Source organism: Budorcas taxicolor, chromosome 8, assembly GCF_023091745.1.
Source record: "Budorcas taxicolor isolate Tak-1 chromosome 8, Takin1.1, whole genome shotgun sequence".
NCBI classification, from domain to species: domain Eukaryota; kingdom Metazoa; phylum Chordata; class Mammalia; order Artiodactyla; family Bovidae; genus Budorcas; species Budorcas taxicolor.
The window spans coordinates 60588380-60609502 of NC_068917.1; positions in this window are offsets into that span (position 1 = coordinate 60588380).

Sequence of the window (21123 nt, forward strand, 5' to 3'; positions counted from 1 at the left end):
TGCCTGAGAAGAAGGTCTCAAAGAATCTACAAAAATGTTCCTAGAACTTAAGAGTGAATTTGATAAGGTCTCAAGCTATGAGATTAAAATACAAAAACAGTTGTATGTCTATATACAGGAATACTTTGTTTTATTGGGCTTCACTTAATTGTGCTTCATGGATGGGTTTTCTACAGATTGAAGGTTTGTGGCATCCCTGTGTTATGCAAGTCTATCAGCACCGTTTTCCAGCAACATTTGCTCACTTCCTGTCTCTGTGTCTCATTTTGGTAATTCTCACAGTATTTCATACTTTTTCATTATTGTATTTGTTAGGGTGATCTGTGATTAGTGATTTTTGATGTCACTGTTAAGACTTGCTGAAGGCTCAGATGATGGTTGGCTTTCTTTAGCAAAATGTATTTTTAAATTAAGGTATATACTTGTTTTTTTTAAACATAATGTTATTGCCAACCTAATAGATTACAGTTTAATGTAAATATAACTTTTATATACACTGGGAAACAAAACAAAATTGTGACTTGCTTTATTTTGACATTGGCTTCGCAAAGAGTTGGACATGACTGAGCGACTGAACTGAACTGAACTGAACTGAACTTGGTTAGTCTAGAACAAAACCCACAATATTGCTGAGATTTGCCTGTAATGACAATAAACAAAAATTAAAAATTAGTACCATTTACAATAGCACCCCAAATCAATCAGTAAATATTTAGATATACATTTATCAGGATCTGTTAGAGAAGGCAATGGCACCCCACTCCAGTACTCTAGCCTGGAAAACCCCATGGGCAGAGGAGCTTGGTAGGCTGCAGTCCATGGGGTAGCTATGAGTTGGACATGACTGAGCGACTTCACTTTCACTTTTCACTTTGATGCATTGGAGAAGGAAATGGCAACCCACTCCAGTGTTCTTGCCTGGAGAATCCCAGGGACAGAGAAGCCTGGTGGGCTGCCGTCTATGGGGTCGCACAGAGTAGGACACGACTGAAGTGACTTAGCAGCAGCAGCAGTATGCTTACAACTGATAAAATGAATTTAAAAAACACTGATAAAATGAATAATAAGACTATTCATGGATTATAAGATTCAATGACTCAATATACTTAAGATGTCTATTCTCCTCAATTTGACCTATGTATTTGGTACAATTATAATAAAAAAATCCTAGCAAGCATGTTTGCATTTATTGGCAAAGTGATTTTAAAATATATATGGAAATGCGAAGGAGCATTTTCAGTGAAATTTGCAAATGAACAAAGTTGGAAGACTTACACTACTTGATATCAATACTTACTGTAAAGCTACTGTTATTAAAACAATGGGATGTTGATGAAAATATAAATATACAAATCAGTGGAGTGGAATAGAGACTTTAGAAATGAACTCATAGAATTGTGATCAGTTGAGTTTTGAAAAAGATACAAAGGCCATTCCATGGAGAAAAGATAAGTCTCTTCAAGAAATTGTGCTGAACAACTGAAATCCCATGTGCAAAAAAAAATGAATCTTGACCTAAACTTCACATTTTGTACAAAATTAACCCAAAATTGGTAACAAAACTAAATGCAAATCATAAAGTTATAAAACTTTGTAAAGAAAACCTAGGAAAAAAATCTTTGTGGGCTTAAGGTAGCTAGAGAATTCTTAAATATGATACTAAAAGCAAGATTTTCATAAGAAAAGTTGTTAAATTGACTTATGCATTATCAAATTGCTGTTAAGAGAATGAAAAGACAAGTCCCAGGTTGGGAGAAAAATATTTACAAATCATATGTCTGACAAAGACCTTGGACTGAGGATATGTAAAGAACTTTCCAAAGTCAACAATAAGAAAGGAGCAAGCTAGTTTTCAAAAGAGCAAAAAACTTCAACAGATACTTCAGAAAAGAGACACATTGGTGGTAGGTAAGTGCAGGGAAAGAGTCTTAGCGTCACTAGGCATTAGTCATTAGGGAAAGACAAATTAAAATCATGATATAAACTGCACACTTATTAGAATTACTAAAATTAAAAACAAACAACTGACAATACTAGGTCTTAACGTGGAGCAACTGAAACTTTCCTGCATTGCTATGAGAATGCAAAATGATATAGCCACTCTGAAACACAGTTTGGCAGTTTCTTATAAAAGTAAACATATACTTACCATATGATCCAGCTATCCCACTCTTGGGTATTTACCCTACAGAGCTGAAGACTTACGTTCACATGAAAACCTGTTGCAGCCTTATTCAAAATTGCTCAAATCTAAAACAACCCAAAATCCTTTAATGAGTGAATGGTTAATCAAACTGTGGTACATTTCATGCAATGGAACACTACTGAGCATAAAAAGAATGAACTATTTGATATGAAATATGTGCAACAACTTGGATGGATCGCAGTCATTTTGCTAAGTGAAAGAAGCCAAATTCAAGAAGTTACATATGATGCGATTCCATTTATATATGTCATTCTGGATAAGCTATAAGCTAAAGCTATACTGATGGAGAACAGAGCAGTGATTTTTCATGGTTAGTGGTGGAATGGTTCACTAAATCAGGCAGCCTGAAGGAATTGAGTGTGTGCCTGTATGTGTGATTTTTTTTCTCACTGACCAAGTAGCCTTGGAGTTGAAGATTTACATGCTATTCATTGAATGACCTATTCATTAAAGAAATATTTAAACTTAAAATAATAATGATTATAGTTAAAATGATTCATTGTTTACCATGTGTCATGAGTGATGATAAGCATTTTGCAGGTAGTCAAATGTCTCAGTTCCACCCCATGGAGTAAGGATGGCTAAAAATCTAGCATGTGTTCCACTATTCCTTTCCCATGCCCATATTTGCCACACCAGAATCCTTTTTAACATTGTGCTTAAGGCAGCCAATAGCAATCATTCAGTGTGTTAGTTTACTAGAGCTGCCATCACAAATTCCACTGACTTCATGACTTAACCAACAGAAGTTTATTTCTCACAGTTCTGGAGAATGCAAGTCCAAGATGAAGTCCAAGTTTGGTTTCTTCTGAGACCTCTTGCCTTGGCTCACATATGGCTACCTTCTTTCTGTGTCCTCATGTGGCCTTCCATCTGTGCATGTACATCCCTGGTGCTTCTTTTGTGGGTTCAGATTTCCTCTTTTATAGGGACACTAGTCAGATTGGATTAGGGTCTACCCTAATGGCCTCATTTTAGCTTAATTATCTCTTTAAAGACCCTATCTTCAAATAACAGTCACATTTTGAGATATTGGGGGTTAGGCTTCAAAATATGAATTTTGAAAGGACACAATTCAGCCTATCATATATAGATAGAATGTATTTGCAATCTCTGCCACATAGTATAAATGCAATAATTTTACCCAGAAATAATTTAAATTAAATACAATCTGCTTCTATTTTTTTAACTGAAAATGTTGTCAACCCTGGACCAGAGTACACTGCTTTGAGAATGAGATTTTATTGCAGGATCCTGTCTTTGAGCAGCCTTCTGATCTCTTCAGGCAGTGTGCCTGGAGGTGCTCACTGTGAGCAACCCTCACCTTAAAGGTACAGCAGAACCATCTAGAAATCGCTTCTTAGTTAGATCTGTGTCGAGGCTTCACTGCCACTCCAGAGTCACCCAAAGCCTAGAGCCTCGCCAGACTGTCCCAAATCACTGAGTCAGTGTCACTGCAGTCAGGAGTATTCCTCCACCTCCTTAGCCTGAGGACGGGGGTAGGGGGCAAGATTTTAATACTTAGAGAATTTGAGCCACAGTGATTCTATCACAAACATATTTGTGCAACATGCACACAGGTTAGAAGCATATTTCATAACAATCTTCAGTTATTGTCACTGGAGAACAGTCATGACCCTTTATTGCCTAAGAAATTACCCATACTCACAGATGAAAGCTAGGAACAGTCCCATTATTCTATATGTAAGATCACTGAGAAAAGTGATGAAGGGACAATTAAGGACTACAGATAGGCACTTAGCAAAGAATCATGGAATTATGAACCAGATATTGGCTCTAAACAATCCACTGGAAACAAAGCAGTGGCTATGTTCTAGCTACCGACTGTTACCTGTTTTTCTAGAGGTTACCTGACACTCTGATTTGAGATGCACATTTTAGCATTTCTGGAATTGGACTTCAGTCTTGCAATAAATATAAAATTTCATGGAATCTTTCTCCTTCCCCTCATTTTCTTTCCTCTTTTCCTTCCCCACCTCTCTGGAAAATCCTTAGTAACGAGATGGTGTGTTTTATAGATGATGCCTTAGAATGGAAGTAATGTACTTCCAATTTGTTTTGAAGTCCAGGTTGAAGACTGATGTTTTAGTTTAGTTCTGCCCAGTTGGTTCACAAGGTAGACTCTGATAATTTGCCCTTCAGGACTGGAAGGAACCCTAATGTGAACCCTAATGTGCTTTGACATCCTCTCAGATCTCAGCTCTTAGAGGGGCTCTTGTCTGAGGTGTGTCCTAATAAGGTCCTGGGAAGACTAAGTCTGCCAAAAGCCATGTGATGTGCTGGCAAATGCCAAGATCCAGAAATGAACACAGGGACCCTGATGGTGATATAATGTAACACAAGGGAACATCTTTTTGCTTCAAGACTGTTCAAATTTATAAATAAATATAAATATTTGTGTAAATTTATAGAAGTATAAATTTCAGAGAAAACCTCTATTTTGCCAAGTAAGGTACATTAATGTATGTATATGTATATAATTTCTAAACACTGAAAGTGAAAGCTACCATCTTATTGTAAATTAGAATAAAAGAACATTAAGTCACTGAAATATACTAAATAACTAATTATATCAAGAATAGTCTAGGCATTGGTCCTCTGGAGCAATCTGCTTCATAGATTAACATGAGAGCTTATTTGCATATATGCTATAGACACATGAAACAAAGAGTGTGTGTATATATATATATAGATATATAGATATATAACATATATGGCATATACAATGTTTTACCGAGAGCAAATACCATGAAGTTAATTCCTGTGGCCAAAGACAAGTTCAGTGTTTTTGCAACATTTGACAATCACTTCATCTTTGTAATGCCATCTAAATTAGCATTTTTAAGAATCCATATATTACTTAACAGAAAAGGCCTCAGTGGCATCAGAAGAGACTGGAGGCAAATTAAGTTTCCTTTTGTCCAACTTTGTGTCACTTCCTGCCTCCATAAATAGGGAAAGCAAAATATCTGCGCTTCTTATTCATGTACATCTGCCAAACCAATTAACACCTCCTGAATGTTATCTTAATTGCATTTATTAACATAACATTAACATAGCAGGGAGATAACATTCAGGAGGTATTAATTGGTTTGGCAGACACTCTTGAATGGAAAGCATAGAGAAGGGCCCTTCTTGGTATCTTGTGTGGGGTTTTTTTTCCCCCTTTGGTGGTGGAGAGGAAATGAGATTACACTGAAAGAAAGAAAATATATCTTAACCAAAATAGTAGCCACATCACAGGGTCATTTGATTTTCCTTTCTAAAAGCTGCAGAGAAGCATCTGCTCTGAAGTCTGCTTATCTGACAGTTTACCCCATGCCCTGTCCTCCCCACTGTCCCGGTGCATTTCTGCTAAGGAGGCCTCTGGAGGTGTGGAGGTACAGGCTTTTTGAGGATGCACTGAACTACAGTCATACATTTTTACAGCACCTCAACAGCTTTAAAAATAATTCAAGTATATTCCTCTGATGAGAATTTAATAGGACTTCTATCCTTATAGAATCATAGAACTATAGAGTGCTTTAAGTAGATAAACCTACTTATTAACTCAACAGGCCTTTGGGAGCACCTGCGGTAGCCCAGGACTATTAAATGGGCAAACAATACTCAATACCTGGCTCAAGATGTCCTGCTGACATAGGAACTGGCCATGGAGACAACGATGGTAGGTGCATGGTTCTTAGTGGATACCCCATTCATCTCTACTAAGTGAATGAGTCAATGAAATACAATCACTGTGGTTCCCTTCTGGTGGTGGTATGGAGGCTGGTATGTGTGGGTGTGTCAGTCAGTTTTCAGTTCAGTCACTCAATCGTGTCTGACTCTTTGTGGCCCAATGGACTGCAGCATGCTTGGCTTCCCTGCCCATCACCAACTCCTGGAGCTTGCTCAAACTCATGTCCATGGAGTCAGTGATGCCATCCAACCATCTCATCCTCTGTTGTCCCCTTCTCCTGCCTTCAGTCTTTCTCAGAATCAAGGTCTTTTCCAATGAGTCAGTTCTTCACATCAGGTGGCCAAAGTATTGAAGTTTCAACTTCAACATCAGTCCTTCCATGAATATTCAGGACTGATTTCCTTTAGGATTGACTGGTTGGGTCTCCTTGCAGTCCAAGGGACTCTCAAGAGGTTTCTCCAACACCACAGTTCAAAACCATCAATTCTTCGGCACTCATCTTTCTTTATGGTCCAACTCACATCCATCCATGACTATTGGAAAAGCCATAGCTTTGACTAGACAGACCTTTGATGACAAAGTAATGTCCCTGCTTTTCAATATGTTGTCTAGGCTGGTCATAGCTTTTCTTCCAAGGAGCAAGTGTCTTTTAATTTCATGGCTGCAGTCACCATCTGCAGTGATTTTTGAGCCCAGAAAAATTAATTCTCTCACTGTTTCCATTGTTTCCCCATCTATTTGCTGTGAAGTGCTGGGACCAGATGTCATGATCTTCGTTTTCTGAATGTTGAACTTTAAGCCAACTTTTTCACTCTCCTCTTTCACTTTCATAAAGAGGCTCTTTAGTTATTTTTCGCTTTCTGCCATAAGTGTGATGTCATCTGCATATCTGAGGTTACTGATATTTCTCCCGGCAATCTTCATTCCAGCTTTTGCTTCATCCAGCCCAGAATTTCACATGATATACTCTGCATATAAGTTAAATAAGCAGCATGACAATATACAGCCTAGATGTACTCCTTTTCCTATTTGGAACCAGTCTGTTGTTCCATGTCCAGTTCTAACTGTTGCTTCCTGACCTGCATACAGATTTCTCAAGAGGCAGGTTAGGTGGTCTGGTATTCCCATCTCTTTCAGAATTTTCCACAGTTTATTGTGATCCACACAGTCAAAGGCTTTGGCATAGTCAATAAAGCAGAAATAGATGTTTTTCTGGAACTCTCTTGCTTTTTCCATGATCCAGCAGATGTTGGCAATTTGATCTCTGGTTCCTCTGCCTTTTCTAAATCCAGCTTGAACATCTGGAAGTTCACGGTTCACGTCCTGCTGCAGCCTGGCTTGGATTTGTGGGTGTGTAGTGATGTACATATGCTGTGCTTGGTCACTCAGTCGTGCCCGACTCTTTGCGACCCCATGAACTGTAGCCCCCCAGGCTCCTCTGTCTCTGGGGCTTCTCCAGGCAAGAGTACTGGAGTGGGTTGCCATGCCTTCCTCCAGAGGATCTCCTCAACTCAGGGATTGAACCCAGGTCTCCTGCATTGCAGGTGGATTCTTTACTGTCTGAGTTACCAGGGATGCCTGGGATGTATGTATAAGAAGGCAGAACCGAAGACAGCAAATGATTATGGAAAGTAAAAATGAGGAGGGGCTGAACTAAGGCAGAAACACTAGAGAGGAACAAGATAGCATAGGTAAGGAAATCTGCACAATTCAAAAGCCACTCCCATTTATTGAGAGTTTTCTTTATTGTAGGCAGTGCCCTTAACATTTGATATGAATTTCATTCCTCAACAACTGTATAAAGTGGTCCTATTATTATACCCATTTTAAAGATGAGAAAGTTGAGTATGGTAGGCAGAGTAATGCCCCCCCCACCCTGCCCCCTGCTCAAGCCTGTCCACACTCTAACCCCTGAACCTGTGAATATGTTACATTGCATAGCAAAAGAGACTTTGCAGATGGAATTAGGTTAAGGATTTTGCAATGGGAAGGTTATCTTGGATTATCTGTGTGGGCTAGAGGTAATTACAGGGCCTTTAAATGAATGGGACAGAAATAGAGTCAGAGTAAGAAGATAACAGGACAGAAGCGGAGGTCAGAGAAGTAAGAAGGCCACACTAGAGACTCTGAAGATGAAAGGGCCACAAACCAAGGAATGTATGTGACCTGTAGAGGGGCTTTCCCTGGCCCCTCCGTGTAATGAGACTCCTTCCAGTTACCCATGTTTTCCACTTTCTTTCATTTCCATTCTCTTTGGAAAAGTACCTTGTTTAGTTGTACAATATTTTTCTTACTAAAAAGCTGTTTCCCTCATTGCATTATCACTTCCATGAAGGCTGTTCCTGTGTTTTTCACTTATTGAACTGATGCCTAACACTGTGCCGGACACAAACGGTATCTTCAATAAGTGCGTATTCAAAGAGTATAGAAAGGGAAGAAGTTCTCATACTTGTTCAAGGTGGCATATTTCTGAACTGTCAGGGTGTCCTCTGAGGGCCTTGATGTATTGAAATAACAGACTTACAATCACCTTAGGACATGCAGGTGCCCCTGCCCACGTCTCCCTTCAATGACGAACCTACTGACCCAGCTGCTCAGCTGCACAGAGTCTTAGTTACTAACCGCTTCAGGAACTACCTGACCTGCAGAAAACATATCCAGTGACTGACTGAGACAGACATAGAGGTCTGGCCATTTCAGTCCAACATGGGACAACTCTGGCAGGCCAGTTTAGCTCCAGAGCTCCTTGTGAGATTATCCAAGGTTGTCATGGAGCCTATAATGTGTTTGATTTCTGCCTCATTCAGTCCTGAGTCCACTTCCCTTCCACAGGTGTTAATCCCTAGGACACTCCTTAATAAACATCCTGCACACTAAACTGTCTTAGAGTCTGCTTCCTGGACAACCCCATCTCAAACAATCACTAAGCATAGAATTCTGTTGAGCCAGGTAGTTACAAATAATCAGAGACAGAATCTAAAATTTAGGGAAAATGTATAGAACATCTTAATATTAAGAAAATCTGCCCCATTAATTCTCTTTTTTTCTGAGTTAAACTGCTATTACTAAAGACTTAACAGTGGAATCCCTCAACACGCTGACCCCTGCCCCTCTCCAAACATGGTTTGACAGTCAATCAGTTCTCTCTCCTAAGCATCTCATTGATTCATCAACTTCATTACTCTTAATTCAAGCCACCCATTATTTCTCTCAGTTTCATAAACAACTCTGAGCCCCTTATTTTGTCTTCCTCCATTTTTTCTCCATGCTGGAGTGGCCATTGGCCCACTTAAAGCTCTTTAGTAGTTCCACATCACCCGTAGTAAGAAGTCTAACTCCTAAACATGACATCCAAAACCTTCTCTGATTGGGCTTCTGCCTGTTTCCAGACTCATCTCTGGCATGCCTTAATCAGCCTCCCCACTTCACCACCACCTCCTTTGTGTTGGTCCTGCCAAAGTTCTCCGAATTCTCCACGCTGGTGCTGAGGCCCATCGTGATCTAGATTCTCTTTAGAGCTCTATCTACCCTTGAATTTTGCTACCACTCCTACTTTCTAGTCTCGGCCATCCTGAGTGACATGCAGTTCATCAATACGCCTTGACCTTGTTTGACTCTGGGCCTTTGCACATGTTTCCACTCTGGGCTATTTTCTCTTTCTTTGCCTACCTATCTCCCTGGCCTTCGCTGTGCCAAGTTGATTTCTACTTATACTCACCCTTCCCTGATTACCTGGGGATGAATTTGGTCCTCTCTCATGTGCTCTTTTGGCACTCTGTGCTTCGTCTTTTTGATAACAGCTGTACCATTTGTGATCACACCATCGTGATTATCTTGGTCATGGAGATCTTTTTTGTACAGTTCTTTTGTATATTCTTGCCACCTCTTCTTAATATCATCTGCTTCTGTTAGATCCATACCATTTCTGTCCTTTATCAAGGTCATCTTTGCATGAAATGTTTCCTTGGTATCTCTGATTTTCTTGAAGAGATCTCTAGTGTTTCCCATTCTGTTGTTTTTCTCTATTTCTTTGCATTGATCGCTGAGGAAGGCTTTGTTATCTCTTCTTGCTATTCTTTGGAACTCTGCATTCAGATGCTTATATTTTTCCTTTTTTCCTTTGCTTTTTGCTTCTCTTCTTTTCACAGCTTTTTGTAAGGCCTCCCCAGACAGCCATTTTGCCTTTTTGCATTTCTTCTCCACGGGGATGGTCTTGATCCCTGTCTCCTTTACAATGTCATGAACCTCCATCCATAGTTCATCAGGCACTCTCTCTATCAGATCTAGGCCCTTAAATCTATTTCTCACTTCCACTGTATAATCATAAGGGATTTGATTTAGGTCATACCTGAATGGTCTAGTGGTTTTCCCTACTTTCTTCATGACCAAGATATCACCATGGTGTGATCACTCACCTAGAGCCAGACATCCTGGAATGTGAGATCATGTGGGCCTTAGAAAGCATCACTATGAACAAAGCTAGTGGAAGTCATGGAATTCCAGTTGAACTATTTCAAATCCTGAAAGATGATGCTGTGAAAGTGCTGCACTCAATATGCCAGCAAATTTGGAAAACTCAGCAGTGGCCACAGGACTGGAAAACTCCAGTTTTCATTCCAATCCCAAAGAGAGGCAATGCCAAAGAATGCTCAAACTATTGCACAATTGCACTCATCTGACATGCTAGTAATGTCATGCTCAAAATTGCCAAGCCAGGCTTTAGCAATATGTGAACTGTGAACCTCCAGATGTTCAAGTTGGTTTTAGAAAAGGCAGAGGAACCAGAGATCAAATTGCCAATATCTGCTGGATCATGGGAAAAGCAAGAGAGTTCCAGAAAAACATCTATTTCTGCTTTATTGACTATGCCAAAGCCTTTGACTGTGTGGATCACAATAAACTGTGGAAAATTCTGAAAGAGATGGGAATACCAGACCACCTGAGCTGCCTCTTGAGGAACCTGTATGCAGGTCAGGAAGCACCAGTTAGAACTGGACATGGAACAACAGACTGGTTCCAAATAGGAAAAGGAGTACATCAAGGGTGTATATTGTCACCCTGCTTAGTTAACTTCTATGCAGAGTACATCATGAAAAATGCTGGACTGGAAGAAGCACAAGCTGGAATGAAGATTGCCAGGAGAAATATCAATAACCTCAGACATGCAGATGACACCACCCTTATGGCAGAAAGTGAAGAGGAACTAAAAGCCTCTTGATGAAAGTGAAAGAGGAGAGTGAAAAGTGGCTTAAAACTCAACATTCAGCAAACGAAGATCATGGCATCTGGTCCCATCACTTCGTAAAGAGATTGGGGAACAGTGGAAACACTGTCAGACTTTATTTTTGGGGCTCCAAAATCACTTCAGATGGTGATTGTAGCCATGAAATTAAAAGACACTTACTCCTTGTAAGGAAAGTTATGACCAACCTAGATAGCATATTAAAAAGCACAGACATTACTTTGTCAACAAAAGTCCATCTAGTCAAGGCTATGGTTTTTCCAGTGGTCATGTATGGATGTGAGAGAGTTGGACTGTGAAGAAAGGTGAGTGCCAAAGAATTGATGCTTTTGAATTGTGGTGTTGGAGAAGACACTTAAGAGTCCCTTGGACTGCAAGGAGATCCAACCAGTCCATCCTAAAGGAGATCAGTCCTGGGTGTTCATTGGAAGGGCTGATGCTAAAGCTGAAACTCCAGTACTTTGGCCACCTCATGTGAAGAATTGACTCATTGGAAAAGACTCTGATGCTGGGAGGGATTGGGGGCTGGAGGAGAAAGGGACGACAGAGGATGAGATGGCTGGATGGCAGAACCGACTCGCTGGATGTGAGTTTGAGTGAACTCCGGGAGTTGGTGATGGACAGGGAGGCCTGGTGTTCTGCAATTTATGGGGTTGCAAAGAGTTGGACGTGACTCAGTGACTGAACTGAAATGAACTGAACTGAACTGTACCATTTGTATTTTTCTCTAAATTTAACTCTCTCTGGCACTAGACTAAACTCCTTTTTCATAGCTATAACACATTGATGAACATGGTGCTGATCACATAGAAGGTACTTGGGAAATATTTATTGATGAATTAATAAAGAATTGAAGTCTCATGACAACACTAATGCATAGGCAGGGTAGATGTATTAGAGATATGGAAATTGAAGTTGCTACATTTTAGAGATATGGAAGTTGAGGTTGATTGAGCCAAAGTAATGTTGCCTTCTGACTGTAAATCTAGTGCCTTTTGTTTACAAAGTTTGTTGTTGTTTTGTCACTAAGTCGTGTCCAATGCTTTTGTGAACCCATGGAGCATTTTTTGTAAATCTACTTACTGTCCATGCTAATTACTGTAAATGCCTCAATCCTTCATTAATTTACATTATATCATTCTATAGCTATTCCACAGACTTGAAAGCCTGCTGTGTGGCTGTGTGTTGGGCTCTATTACAGGTGATGGATTGATGTGATCTCTCTCATGGAGCTTACGTTCTAGAGGGAAAGATTGACAATAAACAAGTAACAATAATGTTGAGTAGAGGTAAGTTCTGTGAAGGAAATACAATGTGGTGGCATGGTAGAGTGGTCACGTGTAGAGGAGAGTAGTTCTTTAGAGTTAAAGGTCAGGGAATGCCCCTTGGAGGAAATGATGTTTGAGCTGAGGTCTGAAAGATAAGGAGTCAGTCATGAGACAAGGCAAAGAAAAACCTTCCTGGCCAAGGGAAGATGATGGACAAAGCTGTGAAATGGGAAAGAACTCAGCGTATTAAAGAATCAGAAAGAAGATGAGAATGGCAATATCATAGTGAGTAGTGGGGAAAATGATAGGAATAGCATCAGTCTCGATATGTTGGATGGTAGATCCTGGCCAAGAGTTTGGATTTTGTTCTAAATGAAACAGGACGCCAATGAAAGATTTAAAGAGCAGAGATGGGCAGTTACTTCAGCAAGACTATGACAAAGTGAGCATCCTCAGTTCAGTTCAGTTCAGTTCAGTTCAGTCGCTCAGTCATGTCCGACTCTTTCCAACTCCATGAATCGCAGCACGCGAGGCCTTCCTGTCCATCACCATCTCCCGGATTTCACTCAGACTCACGTCTATTGAGTCCGTGATGCCATCCAGCCATCTCATCCTCGCTCATCCCCTTCTCCTCCTGCCCCCAATCCCTCCAGCATCAGAGTCATTTCCAGTGAGTCAACTCTTTACATAACGTGGCCAAAGTACTGGAGCTTCAGCTTTAGCATCAGTCCTTCCAAAGAAATCCCAGGGTTGATCTCCTTCAGAATGGACTGGTTGGATCTCCTTGCAGTCCAAGGGACTCTCAAGAGTCTTCTCCAACATCACAGTTCAAAAGCATCAATTCTTCGGCGCTCAGCCTTCTTCACAGTCCAACTCTCACATCCATACATGACCACAGGGAAAACCATAGCCTTGACTAGACGGACCTTAGTCGGCAAAGTAATGTCTCTGCTTTTGAATATACTATCTAGGTTGGTCATAACTTTCCTTCCAAGGAGTAAGCGTCTTTTAATTTCATGGATGCAGTCACCATCTGCAGTAATTTTGGAGCCCTCAAAAATAAAGTCTGACACTGTTTCCACTGTTTCCCCATCTATTTCCCATGAAGTGATGGGACTGGATGCCATGATCTTCGTTTTCTGAATGCTGAGCTTTAAGACAACTTTTTTGCTCTCCTCGTTCATTTTCATCAAGAGGCTTTTTAGCTCCTCTTCACTTTCTGCCATAAGGGTGGTGTCACCTGCATATCTGAGGTTATTGATATTTCTCCCGGCAATATTGATTCCAGCTTGTGTTTCTTTCGGTTCAGCGTTTCTCATGATGTACTCTGCATAGTAGTTAAATAAGCAGGGTGACAATATACAGCCTTGATGCACTCCTTTTCCTATTTGGAACCAGTCTGTTGTTCCATGTCCAGTTCTAACTGTTGCTTCCTGACCTGCATACAGATTTCTCAAGAGGCAGGTTAGGCGGTCTGATATTCCCATCTCTTTCAGAATTTTCCACAGTTTATTGTGATCCACACAGTCAAAGGCTTTGGCATAGTCAATAAAGCAGAAATAGATGTTTTTCTGGAACTCTCTTGCTCTTTCGATGATCCAGCGGATGTTGGCAATTTGATCTCTGGTTCCTCTGCCTTTTCGAAAACCAGCTTGAACATCTGGAAGTTCACGGTTCACGTATTGCTGAAGCCTGGCTTGGAGAATTTTGAGCATTAGTTTACTAGCATGTGAGATGAGTCCAATTGTGTGGTAGTTTGAGCATTCTTTGACATTGCCTTTCTTTGAGATTGGAATGAAAACTGACCTTTTCCAGTCCTATGGCCACTGCTGAGTTTTCCAAATTTGCTGGCATATTGAGTGCAGCACTTTCACAGCATCATTTTCCAGGATTTGAAAGAGCTCAACTGGAATTCCATCACCTCCACTAGCTTTGTTCGTAGTGATGCTTTCTAAGGCCCACTTGACTTCACTTTCCAAGATGTCTGGCTCTAGATGAGTGATCACATCATCATGATTATCTGGGTCGTGAAGATCTTTTTTGTACAGTTTTTCTGTGTATTCTTGCCACCTCTTCTTAATATCATCTGCTTCTGTTAGGTCCATACCATTTCTGTACTTTATCAAGCCCATCTTTGCACGAAATGTTCCCTTGGTATCTCTAATTTTCTTGAAGAGATCTCTAGTCTTTCCCATTCTGTTGTTTTCCTCTATTTCTTTGCATTGATCGCTGAAGAAGGCTTTCTTATCTCTTCTTGCTATTCTTTGGAACTCTGCATTCAGATGCTTATATCTTTCCTTTTCTCCTTTGCTTTTTGCCACTCTTCTTTTCACAGCTATTTGTAAGGCCTCCCGAGACAGCCATTTTGCTGTTTTGCATTTCTTTCCCATGGGGATGGTCTTGATCCCTGTCTCCTGTACAGTGTCATGAACCTCATTCCATAGTTCATCAGGCACCCTATCTATCAGATCTAGGCCCTTAAATCTATTTCTCACTTCCACTGTATAATTATAAGGGATTTGATTTAGGTCATACCTGAACGGTCTAGCAGTTTTCCCTACTTTTCTTCAATTTGAGTCTGAATTTGGCAATAGGGAGTTCATGGTCTGAGCCACAGTCAGCTCCTGGTCTTGTTTTTGCTGACTGTCTAGAGCTTCTCCATCTTTCACTGCAAAGAATATAATCAATCTGATTTCGGTGTTGACCATCAGGTGATGTCCATGTGAGCATCCTAATGATACCGAAAACTGGATGATTAGAATCTAAGGAAATAAAAGCCCACATAATGGAAAAGGTAGTCTAGTAGGATAAGAGAAGCAATGCAGACCCAGGGCTCATTTTCCCTAGAGAACTACAGGTGCTTTTATACACCTTGATTGTGGTTTCCATCAGTATGCTTACACCAATAAACTCCACATCTCAGTTTCCAGCTTCTTCTTTCCAGTTGTTTGCTGGACAGCTGACCCATAACGTCCTGCAATTTATGTAGATCTGCAATTTAGGGAGATCCATTGACTTGCTCACCTACCCTATCGTACAGTGGTATTCTCCTTTTTTATTTTCTAAGTTGTAGGCATCCTAAATGACAACCAAGTAACAAAAGTCCAGTTGACCACCAAGTTCTAACATCTTCTACCACCCAAATATTTCTCAGGTTCAGTTTCATCATCCTTGTCCTTCTTCAGGTTCTCGTCTGCTATCACTAAGAATTTTGCAGCAACTTCCTAAATTAGCATCAGTCATCTTTATTCCAATGTCATTTCAAACTATTACTGACCTGATCTTATTTTTTTTATCCCTAAATGCAAATTCTTTTATATTTTATTCCCAATACAAAAGTAATACTTTCTTGTTAAATAACCCAATCCAATTACCAAATGAAAATTCAGTGTGTATCCTTCTAAATATTCTTTTATGATTATGCACATATGTATACAAATTAGATTATAATATAATCCTGTTTGGCAACTTGCCTTTTTATTTAATATATGGTATTTTTCTGAATGAATAGACACACAGTGACATCATTTTTGGTGGCTTTATATTATTCTGTTATATGAATGTACTATAATTTACTTCTATAATTTCCTTTTGAATTTTGCTTTCACAAATTATATTGAACATCCTTCTATTATTTTTCTACTTGTATCTCTTTGCGTTACTTTCTTTGACGGATTCACTTGAAATAGGGCTCTCTATCACATATAATTTTTTTATGTAAACATTGTATTTATTTACTTATTTTTGGCTATGCTGAGTCTTCATTGCTGCACAGCCTTTTCTTTAGTTTGTGGCAAATGGGGGCTACTCTCTAGCTGCAGTGGGCAGGCTTCTCATTGCTGTGGGCTTTCTTGTTGTGGAGCACAAGCTCTAGGAGCAGCAGGCTTCGGTAGTTGTGGCCCCGGGCTCTATAGTGGAAGCTCAGTAGTTGTGGGGGCTTAGTTGCTCAGTAGCAACTACTGAGTAGTTGCTTAGTGCTCAGTAGTGCAGGGGCTTAGTTGCTCCGAGGCAGGTGGGATCTTCCTGGGTCAGGGGTTGAAATTATGACTCCTGCATCGGCACGTGAGTCTTTCCCAACTGAGTCTCCAAGAAAGCCCTTATCACATATCGTTTAATTGCTGTGGTTTCATGATGTATAGTTGTGTCTTTTTGCTTGTTTGTTTTTTGGGGGGCCATGGCACATGACTTGCAGGATCTCAGTTCCCTGACTAGGGATTGAACCTTGGGCCACAGCAGTGAAAGCCTGGAATCCTAACTACTAGGTCACCTGGGGATTCCTGTATAGTTGTTTTTAATAGGAAAATCTTTGGCATGAGGTGTGAGACAGTGTTTTGAACTTTATTTTTCGTAAAATGGTTGGCTAGCTTTCTCAGTACTATTTATACTTTAATCCAACCTTTCTCCAATGATTTGAGGTGACAACACTGTCATATACTAAATTTTTATTTAATTTTGGGTCTGTTTCTGGGCTTTCTCTTCTGTTCCTTCAATTTGACTACAAATTCAGCAAAGATGCTCTGTTGGTTTGAATCTAGTAGCTTTCGAATGAGTTTTAATATTTGATAGGCCAAGTCCTCCTCTTGGCTCCTTTATTTATATATTTACTTTTTTGTGTAGCAGAGATTTGCCCACCCCCCCACCCCTGCCATGTTTTATTTTTCAAATAAAATTGAGCATTATTGTATCATGTCTCAAAAACACTTGTTGAGATTTTTATGTTAATTGTATTAAATTTATACATTATTTTGGAAGAATTTGCCATCAATGGAACTATCCTCCTAAACCAAATCTGGTCTTATCATAATCCTGCTTAAAAACCTCTCATAGCTTTCCCTAATGGAAAGTTGTTTTTTTTTTTTTTTTTGCATAACATATAACGTATTTTGACCTATGCATACTTTCTCTTATGCTTTAGAGATTTAGAAAATCTTAGATTACAGCACCTCAAAGAATATGGAGTTGTCATTTGAATCTCAAAGTTCAGGCAGTGGAGGAGGTGGAGAGCAGAGAATACATCGGCAGATCTAAGATGTAATTTAGAAATCTGTATTTACCTCACTTGCAGTTGTGACTGGAGCCAGGAGCTCCTAAGCTTGATTGCATTTTGGCCTGTAAGTCCATCCAGGGGAAGATCATCAGTTCTACAAACATTCCAAGAAAATGTGCATGATCAAGGCTATCTTTCTTTTAAGTCTTGGGAAAACTGTGACTTTCCAAAGTTTGGCTCCTGCCTCTTGACAATGAAGAAAATTCCACTAACTGCACAATAGTTTGGCCACTTTGTGTTTAGCCTGTGTCTTAATCTCTAAACTCTGCCCTCAGTCAAAGTTGCTGTTGGCTCTTGTCATCCATCCTCAGCCTTCATTGTTCTCCTTGTGTTTCCCCATTCTCTGTCATGCACAAATCTGGTGGAGGAGATCTGGGTCAGTGATAGTGCGTACCCAAGAAGGAGGTGAAGGAACAGGGAGAAATACGAAGACAACTGAGTTGGCAATGTTAAAACTTGCACAGAGGAGACTTATCTGTCTTTTAAAAATTTTAATTTTTAAAGATAAAAAAATTATTTTTTAGTTAATTAAATTTTTAACTGTCCTTTGTAAGATCTCAAAATGTAAGATCTCACACTCCTGTGGGATGTAGACTATGATTTTTCAGACATCCAGTCAAATCCTGGATACTCACAGAGTATTTGTTTATATAAGCATGTTAGCTGGAAAATCTTATAAAAATTCAGTCACAGTATTTGGGAATTGGATTTCGTGGTTATCTTGTTAAACTTGGGATATAAAATCAACTCCCTCGTTGCTTTCAGCATTGGGAGAAGGGTGATTGTGCATGGGTTTCCAAACTCTAGAGATTTTATTTTGGTCAATTGTTTCAGGTTTCCCTTCAAAAAATCATATTGGAGAGATGCTAAAATGGATACAATAGGTTCGCTTGTGTTTTTTTCTGCCTTTATTTTTTCGCCTTTTGTTTACTAAAGGTGATAATGATGGTGGTGATGGTTTAGTTGCTAAGTCGTATCTGACTCTTGCAACCCCATGGACTGTAGCCTGCCAGGCTCCTCTGTCCCTGGGATTTCCCAGGCAAGAATAATGGAGTGGGTTGCCATTTCCTTCTCCAGGGGATCTTCCCAACCCAAGAATTGAACTCACGTCTCCTGCATTGCAGGTGGATTGTTTTCACTACTGAGCCACCAGGGAAGCCCCCATTGATAATGATATTGAGCAACAAAGTAAAGAGAAGATGAGTGAACAAAAACAGGAATAAGTGAATGCAATTTATAAATTGAGTCATCACCGTTAAATAATCAAAAGATTGATATTGTAGTTCATATAAGTTGAAGTTGAGTTATTATAAGACAAAATAATGCCAAAAAGTTTATTAATCTTTATTACCAGTGTATGTTGTTCTCTGGATGTCCTATACATGCTTCTGCAAAGAGGATGCTTCTACTTTACAGTCACTTTTAAGATCAAGTTGTGAAGCCATAAAACTATTAACCGATAGAGGAATCGATGTTTTTGAAAATGATCTTTCCCAAGTCCAGAATATCTGTTTCAAGCTAGTGAAAACATGGTTCAGTTCAGATCAGTTCAGTCGCTGAGTCGTGTCTGACTCTTTGTGACCCCATGAATCACAGCACACCAGGCCTTCCTGTCCATCACCAACTCCCGGAGTTCACTCAAACTTATGTCCATCCAGCCATCTCATCCTCTGTCATCCCCTTCTCCTCCTGCCCCTAATCCCTCCCAGCATCAGGGTCTTTTCCAGTGAGTCAACTCTTCACATGAGGTGGCCAAAGTACTGGAGTTTCAGCTTTAGCATCAGTCCTTCCAATGAACACCCAGGACTGATCTCCTTTAGGATGGACTGGTTGGATCTCCTTGCAGTCCAAGGGACTCTCAAGAGTCTTCTCCAACACCACAGTTCAAAAGCATCAATTCTTTGGCACTCAGCCTTCTTCACAGTCCAACTCTCACATGACCACAGGAAAAACCATAGCCTTGACTAGACGGACCTTTGTTGGCAAAGTAATGTCTCTGCTTTTCAATATGCTGTCTAGGTTGATCATAACTTTCCTTCCAAGAAGTAAGCATCTTTTAATTTCGTGGCTGTAATCACCATCTGCAGTGATTTTGGAGCCCCCCAAAATAAAGCCTGACACTGTTTCCCATGAAGTGATGGGACCAGATGCCATGATCTTCTTTTTCTGAATGTTGAGCTTTAAGCCACTTTTTCACTCTCCTCTTTCACTTTCATCAAGAGGCTTTTTAGTTCCTCTTCACTTTCTGCCATAAGGGTGGTGTCATCTGCATATCTGAGGCTATTGGTATTTCTCCTGGCAATCTTGATTTCAGCTTGTGCCTCTTTCAGCCCAGCATTTCTCATGATGCACTCTGCATATAAGTTAAATAAGCAGGGTGACAATATACAGCCTTGATGTACTCCTTTTCGTATTTGGAACCAGTCTTTTGTTCCATGTCCAGTTCTAACTGTTGCTTCATGACCTGCATACAGGTTTCTCAAGAGGCAGGTCAGGTGGTCTGGTATTCCCACCTCTTGAAGAATTTTCCACAGTTTATTGTGATCCACACAGTCAAAGGCTTTGGCATAGTCAATAAAGCAGAAACAGATGTTTTTCTGGAACTCTCTTGCTTTTTTGATGATCCAGCAGATGTTGGCAATTTGATCTCTGGTTCCTCTGCCTTTTCTAAAGCCAGCTTGAACATCTGGAAGTTCATGGTTCACATATTTCTGAAGCCTGGCTTGGAGAATTTTGAGCATTACTTTAGTAGTGGTGAGATGAGTGCAATTGTGGAGTAGTTTGAGCATTCTTTGGCATTGCCTTTCTTTGAGATTGGAATGAAAACTGACCTTTTCCAGTCCTGTAGCCACTGCTGAGTTTTCCAAATTTGCTCTCATATTGAGTGCAGCACTTTCACAGCATCATGTTTCAGGATTTGAAACAGCTCAACTGGATTTCCATCACCTCCACTAGCTTTGTTCGTAGTGATGCTTCCTATGGCCCACTTGACTTCACATTCCAGGATGTCTGGCTCTAGGTGAGTGATCACACCATCGTGATTGTCTGCGTCATGAAGCTCTTTTTTGTACAGTTCTTCTGTGTATTCTTGCCACCTCTTCTTAATATCATCTGCTCCTGTTAGGTCCATACCATTTCTGTCCTTTATTGACTCCATCTTTTCATGAAATATTCCCCTGGTATCTCTAATTTTCTTGAAGAGATCTCTAGTGTTTCCCTTTCTGTTGTTTTCCTCTATTTCTTTGCATTGATCGCTGAAGAAGGCTTTCTTATCTCTCCTTGCTATTCTTTGGAATGCTTATATCTTTCCTTTTCTCCTTTGCTTTTCACTTCTCTTCTTTCCATAGCTATTTGTAAGGCTTCCTCAGACAGCCACTTTGCTTTTTTCCATTTCTTTTCCATGTGGATGGTCTTGATCCCTGTCTCCTGTACAATGTCACGAACCTCTGTCTTTAGTTCATCTGGTACTCTGTCTATCAGATCTAGTCCCTTAAATCTATTTCTCACTTCCACTGTAGAAAGCATGGTTATAATTTATCAATTATTAAACATAACAAGTAAAGGAAGAAATATAGAGAGCATGTATAATATGGTTTTATCTTTCAGAAATGTTATACATGTACCATAGGCATAGTTTCCCCTTTTGAATGCAAGAAGCTT